The following is a 7622-nucleotide window of genomic DNA, read 5'->3' on the forward strand; positions in this document are numbered from 1 at the left end:
AGGTGTACCCAACAGTCTCTTTTGGGTATCCTATGAAGACACATTTCTCCGATTTGGGTTCGAGCTTATCTGGTTGAAGTTTCTTCACATAAGCATCGCAGCCCCAAACTTTAAGAAACGACAACTTTGGTTTCTTGCCAAACCACAGTTCATAAGGCGTCATTTCAACGGGTTTAGATGGTGCCCTAGTTAATGTGAATGCAGCCGTCTCTAAAGCATAACCCCAAAACGATAGCGGTAAATCGGTAAGAGACATCATAGATCGCACCATATCTAGTAAAGTACGATTACGACGTTCGGACACACCATTTCTTTGTGGTGTTCCAGGTGGCGTGAGTTGCGAAACTATTCCGCATTGTTTCAAATGTAAGCCGAACTCGTAACTCAAATATTCTCCTCCGCGATCAGATCGTAGAAACTTTATTTTCTTGTTACGATGATTTTCCACTTCACTCTGAAATTCTTTGAACTTATCAAATGTTTCAGACTTGTGCTTCATTAAGTAGATATACCCATATCTGCTCAAATCATATGTGAAGGTGAGAAAATAACGATATCTGCCACGAGCTTCAACATTCATTGGACCACATACATCTGTATGTATGATTTCCAACAAATCTGTTGCTCTCTCCATAGTACCGGAGAACGGTGTTTTAGTCATCTTGCCCATGAGGCACGGTTCGCAAGTACCAAGTGATTCATAATCAAGTGATTCCAAAAGTCCATCAGTATGGAGTTTCTTCATGCGCTTTACACCGATATGACCTAAATGGAAGTGCCACAAATAAGTTGCACTATCATTATCAACTCTGCATCTTTTGGCTTCAACATTATGAATATGTGTATCACTACTATCGAGATTCAATAAAAATAGACCACTCTTCAAGGGTGCATGACCATAAAAGATATTACTCATATAAATAGATTAACCATTATTCTCTGATTTAAATGAATAACCGTCTTGCATCAAACAAGATCCAGATATAATGTTCATGCTCAACGCTGGCACCAAATAACAATTATTCAGGTCTAAAACTAATCCCGAAGGTAGATGTAGAGGTAGCGTGCCGACCGCGATCACATCGACTTTGGAACCATTTCCCACGCGCATCGTCACCTCGTCCTTGGCCAGTGCTCGCTTATTCCGTAGTCCCTGTTTCGAGTTGCAAATATTAGCAACAGAACCAGTATCAAATACCCAGGTGCTACTACGAGCTCTAGTTAGGTACACATCAATAACATGTATATCACATATACCTTTGTTCACTTTGCCATCCTTCTTATCCGCCAAATACTTGGGGCAGTTCCGCTTCCAGTGACCAGTCTGCTTGCAGTAGAAGCACTCAGTTTCAGGCTTAGGTCCAGACTTGGGTTTCTTCTCTTGAGCGGCAACTTGCTTGCTGTTCTTCTTGAAGTTCCCCTTCTTCTTCCCTTTGCCCTTTTTCTTGAAACTAGTGGTCTTGTTGACCATCAACACTTGATGCTCCTTCTTGATTTCTACCTTGGCAGCCTTTAGCGTTGCCAAGAGCTCGGGAATTGTCTTGTTCATCCCATGCATATTATAGTTCATCAAGAAGCTCTTGTAGCTTGGTGGCAGTGATTGGAGAATTCTATCAATGACGCTATCATCCGGAAGATTAACTCCCAGTTGAATCAAGTGATTATTATACCCAGACATTTTGAGTATATGCTCACTGACAGAACTATTCTCCTCCATCTTGCAGCTGTAGAACTTATTGGAGACTTCATATCTCTCAATCCGGGCATTTGCTTGAAATATTAACTTCAACTTCTGGAACATCTCATATGCTCCATGACGTTCAAAACGTCGTTGAAGACCCGGTTCTAAGCCGTAAAGCATGGCACACTGAACTATAGAGTAGTCATCAGCTTTGCTCTGCGAGACGTTCACAACATTTGGCGTTGCTCCTACAGCAGGCCTGGCACCTAGCGGTGCTTCCAGGATGTAATTCTTCTGTGCAGCAATGAGGATAATCCTCATGTTACGGACCCAGTCCGTGTAATTGCTACCATCATCTTTCAACTTTGCTTTCTCAAGGAACGCATTAAAATTCAACGGAACAACAGCACGAGCCATCTATCTACAACAAACATAGACAAGCAAAATACTATCAGGTACTAAGTTCATGATAAATTTAAGTTCAATTAATCATATTATTTAAGAACTCCCACTTAGACAGACATCTCTCTAGTCATCTAAGTGATCACGTGATCCAAATCAACTAAACCATAACCGATCATCACGTGAGATGGAGTAGTTTTCAATGGTGAACATCTCTATGTTGATCATATCTACTATATGATTCACGCTCGACCTTTTGATCGCCGTGTTTCGAGGCCATATCTGCATATGCTAGGCTCGTCAAGTTTAACCTGAGTATTCTGTGTGTGCAAAAGTGGCTTGCACCCGTTGTAGATGGACGTAGAGCTTATCACACCCGATCATCACGTGCTGTCTGGGCACGACGAACTTTGCCAATGGTGCATACTCAGGGAGAACACTTCTTGGTAATTTTTAGTGAGAGATCATCTTAAAATGCTACCGTCAATCAAAGCAAGATAAGATGCATAAAGGATAAACATCACATGCAATCAATATAAGTGATATGATATGGCCATCATCATCTTGTGCTTGTGATCTCCATCTCCGAAGCACCATTGTGATCACCATCGTCACCGGCGCGACACCTTGATCTCCATCGTAGCATCGTTGTCGTTTACGCCATCTATTGCTTCTACGACTATTGCTACCGCTTAGTGATAAAGTAAAGCAATTATAGGGCGTTTGCATTTCATACAATAAAGCGACAACCATATGGCTCCTGCCAGTTGCCGATAACTTCGGTTACAAAACATGATCATCTCATACAATAAAATATAGCATCACGTCTTGGCCATATCACATCACAACATGCCCTGCAAAAACAAGTTAGACGTCCTCTACTTTGTTGTTGCAAGTTTTACGTGGCTGCTACGAGCTGAGCAAGAACCATTCTTACCTACGCATCAAAACCACAACGATAGTTTGTCAAGTTGGTGCTGTTTTTACCTTCGCAAGGACCGGGCATAGCCACACTCGGTTCAACTAAAGTTGGAGAAACTGACACCCGCTAGTCACCTGTGTGCAAAGCACGGCGGTAAAACCAGTCTCGCGTAAGCGTACGCGTAATGTCGGTTCGGGCCGCTTCATCCAACAATACCGCCGAACAAAAGTATGACATGCTGGTAAGCAGTATGACTTGTATCGCCTACAACTCACTTGTGTTCTACTCGTGCATATAACATCAACGCATAAAACCTAGGCTCGGATGCCACTATTGGGTTACGTAGTAATTTCAAAAAAATTCCTACACACACAAGATCATGGTGATGGCATAGCAACAAGAGGGGAGAGTGTTGTCTACGTACCCTCGTAGACCGTCAAGCGGAAGCGTTATGACAACGCGGTTGATGTAGTCGTACGTCTTCACGACTCAACCGATCCAAGCACCGAACGTACGGCACCTCCGTGTTCAGCACACGTCCAGCTCGATGACGTCCCCCGGGCACCAATCCACCGAAGCGACGGGGATGAGTTCCGTCAGCACGACGGCGTGGTGATGATGATGATGTTCTACCAGCGCAGGGCTTCACCTAAACTCCGCGACGATATGACCGAGGTGGATTATGGTGGAGGGGGGCACCGCACACGGCTAAGGAACGATCCGTAGATCAACTTGTGTGTCTATGGGGTGCCCCCGCCCCGGTATATAAAGGGGGAGAGGAGGAGGGGACTGCCAAGGGGAGGCGCGCCCCTAGGAGGGGGAAACCTACTCCAAGTAGGTTTGCCCCCTCCCTTTCCTATTCCAAGAAGGAGGGGGAAGGAAGGAGGGGGAGAGGGGAAAGGCAAGGGGGGGCGCCGCCCCCCTTCCTTGTCCTATTCGGACTCAAGGGGAGGGGCGCGCCTCTTGCCCTGGCCGGCCCCTCTCTCTCTCCGCTAGGGACCAATAAGGCCCATTAGTTCCCGGGGGGGTTCCGGTAACCCTCCGGCACTCCGGTTTTTCTCCGAAAACATCCGGAACACTTCCGGTGTCCGAATATAGTCATCCAATATATCAATCTTTATGTCTCGACCATTTTGAGACTCCTCGTCATGTCCGTGATCACATCCGGGACTCCGGACAACCTTTGGTACTTCAAAACTTATAAACTCATAATAAAACTATCATCGTAACGTTAAGCGTGCGGACCCTACGGGTTCGAGAACTATGTAGACATGACCTAGAACTATTCTCGGTCAATAACCAATAGTGGAACCTGGATGTTCATATTGTTCCTACATATTCTACGAAGACCTTTATCGGTCAAACCGCATAACAACATACGTTGTTCCCTTTGTCATCGGTATGTTACTTGCCCGAGATTCGATCGTCGGTATCCAATACCTAGTTCAATCTCGTTACCGGCAAGTCTCTTTACTCATTCCGTAATACATGATTTAATAACTAACACATTAGTTACAATGCTTGCAAGGCTTAGGTGATGAGTATTACCGAGAAGGCCCAGAGATACTTCTCCGACAATCGGAGTGACAAAACCTAATCTCGAATTATGCCAACTCAACATGTACCTTTGGAGACACCTGTAGAGTACCTTTATAATCACACAGTAACGTTGTGACGTTTGGTAGCACACAAAGTGTTCCTCTGGTAAACGGGAGTTGCACAATCTCATAGTTGTAGGAACTTTGTATAAGTCATGAAGAAAGCAATAGCAACATACTAAACGATCAAGTGCTAAGCTAACGGAATGGGTCAAGTCAATCACATCATTCTCCTAATGATGTGATCCCATTAATCAAGTGACAACACATGCTTATGGTTAGGAAACATAACCATCTTTGATCAATGAGCTAGTTCAAGTAGAGGCATACTAGTGACACTATGTTTGTCTATGTATTCACACATGTATCATGTTTCCGGTTAATACAATTCTAGCATGAATAATAAACATTTATCATGATATGAGGAAATAAATAATAACTTTATTATTGCCTCTAGGGCATATTTCCTTCACCCAGCGTAAAAAAACAGCATGGTACAGCGTCTCCACTTCTTCCACTTCTGGGTCGGAGACCACACATAGTAGTACTTAGCTGTATGAACGATACAAAGTGCGACCTGGAGAGAAAGACACGTCTAGTTGGAAGGTCTCGGGGCATGCACGTAAACAAATATAAAAGTTAATGTGTGCCTCGAACTAATATAGTAGTAGTAGAGTACTTAGACACGTACTCCATAACATCACCGTGCATTGCACATACAACATTTAGTGGTAGTACGTAGTAAGAGACAAATGCCACCCAAGAGTTCCCTTCTCGACCTACTTTTGGGTGTTTGGTAGAGTGTATGGAGGGTGCATGAGTCCACACTAGTTTAGCACAAATACACTAGAAGCATGCATGAAGAGAGCATGCATGAAGAGGGGTGTTGAGTTGAGCATGCATGAAGAGGGAACAACTATGCTGAGATGAGAACGCAACCAAACACACCCTGTATGCCTTTCTACTTCACTTACTGTGCTACATTACTCAAGTTCGTACGTCCACTCCTGGGTACATGTCCATCTCGTAGTTTCAGTGCCACGTGTTCTTCATATAGATGGAACGATCATTGCATAACACGTGCGCCTCGATGCTAGATGTCTCGCGTGTTAGCAAAAGGATGAACAAAGCACACGTAAAAAAAATAGAGTGGAAGAACATAGATTCCGGACGACCGAGAAGGAGCAAGGAACCTCGTGGTGGAGCGTCTGCACTCATAATATTTAATATTATTCAGCGATATAAAATTAACCAATCATCTCCACAGTGGACTGGAAGAGTACGAAACACGGCAGCCCAGTGTAGTTACATCATACTAGTACATGGCTAACCCACGCTATCACCATATTTCTTGGCTTCCGTGCGACACCTATCTCTAGTAATCCAGTAGCCTGTATCGCTTCTCCCTCCTCGTCTCTATCAAAGTGCGGCGGGCTGGCGTTTCTGCCGTCTATTGAGGTCGGTTAACTATCACATGTTAGCGACATGCCAAGAGCATTCTAAAAAAAATTCCTTTCATGTTCCGTTTTCAAAAAGAAAAGAATCCTTTCACGTACGAATTTGCCTCTATGCTTTGAGCAACTTGCATGTCCTATACTGCTCCTGTTTGATACCCTAACTTAGCTAGAGGTTAGACTAACTCATGACTAACCCTGAACTAACTGTAGCCAAAGAGGTGTTTGGGTGACTGGGTTAGATTGACAATAAATGCACTTCATGGAGAGAGAAAAGTGATTTTTCAGTGGTCCCAATGAGAACTATCTCCAGTTAGCACCTCTTGGGTGGGATAGTTTTTTTTGGTGGGTTCGGTGCAACTTGCTCCAATTTAAACCCTCATGCTTGGATACTTTAGGGCTATTTGAGCCCCAACTAGCTCAAACTAACTCTAACCCATGGATCCAAACAGGGCCTATGGCCAGTCTCGACGCAGAGCAGTCGCGTGCACCGGGAAGCGGCACTCTCTCGGCCGTCGCACCACTTCAAAGCCGGCGCCAGTGAGAGGTCGCCTCCGCTCTGGCCGGGCATTAATGCGGCACTGACGCTCCAGGCGACGCTGGCCGTTTCACGCGGGAAGCACGCACTGGCAAGGGAGTATAGGTTTTGAACCGTTTCAGGTGTAGTAGTAATGGTAGTTTGCAAAACTACTCAATTATTGCACTCAGTTTCCTAAGAAATTGTGGTAAAAAACGTTACTCCACATCCCGCTTCCCTTCTCCTTCCCGCTCGTGATTTACATGGCCATGTTAACGTGGTTGTGTCAAAAAAATGTCACTTCCTGCTCGTGATTTGCGTTATATAATTACAAGCAAGATTCTCGTGCATTGCACGGAACATCAATATGCATTTTTTTACAAAACACCTATTGCGATTGACCCATGCAGGAGTAATCCCATGTGTAAAAACTAATGATATCTCGAGAATTTTATCGGAAAACTGGTATCTTGAGAATGTCATCGAAAAAATGAAAGATGGGAGATAAGGCGAGGAGGAGTGGAGCGTGGTGGTGACTGGTGGTCGGAATGGGCGGAGGCATGGGGATGGACGGCGCTGGCAGGCAGCAGCGGCCATCATGCATGCTAGATTGTTCCAGAGACTTATTCCTTTTTTAATTGCTGAGCAATGAGGTTGCGGGAGATAATGATGTGGAGAGAGGTGCAGGTATCTTTTGTAAAATTATCATAGTTTGCTTCCTATCTGTCAGATATAGATCATACGGTCTGTATTACAAGATGGCAGGCACACCATCATTGCCAACTCGTTTTTTTATAAGGATATATAGATGATAAGTTTGCTGACTACTAAAGTAAAGTGGAATCTGTCCATGTTATGCAAGTAAATAAAGGTGATTGTTTATCATACGGGTAAGGTTGGATGAAGGGTGGTAGGAACAAATGCTCCGCCTAGAGCATGTGTGTGTGAGATGGAGTCTTAGTTTGTGTGGTGTGTGTGTGTGTGTGTGAGAGAGAGAGAGAGAGAGAGTGAGAGAGAGGAGAGGGTGAGAGATGGAGTCTTAGTTTGT

Source organism: Triticum dicoccoides, chromosome 7B, assembly GCF_002162155.2.
Source record: "Triticum dicoccoides isolate Atlit2015 ecotype Zavitan chromosome 7B, WEW_v2.0, whole genome shotgun sequence".
NCBI classification, from domain to species: Eukaryota; Viridiplantae; Streptophyta; class Magnoliopsida; order Poales; family Poaceae; genus Triticum; species Triticum dicoccoides.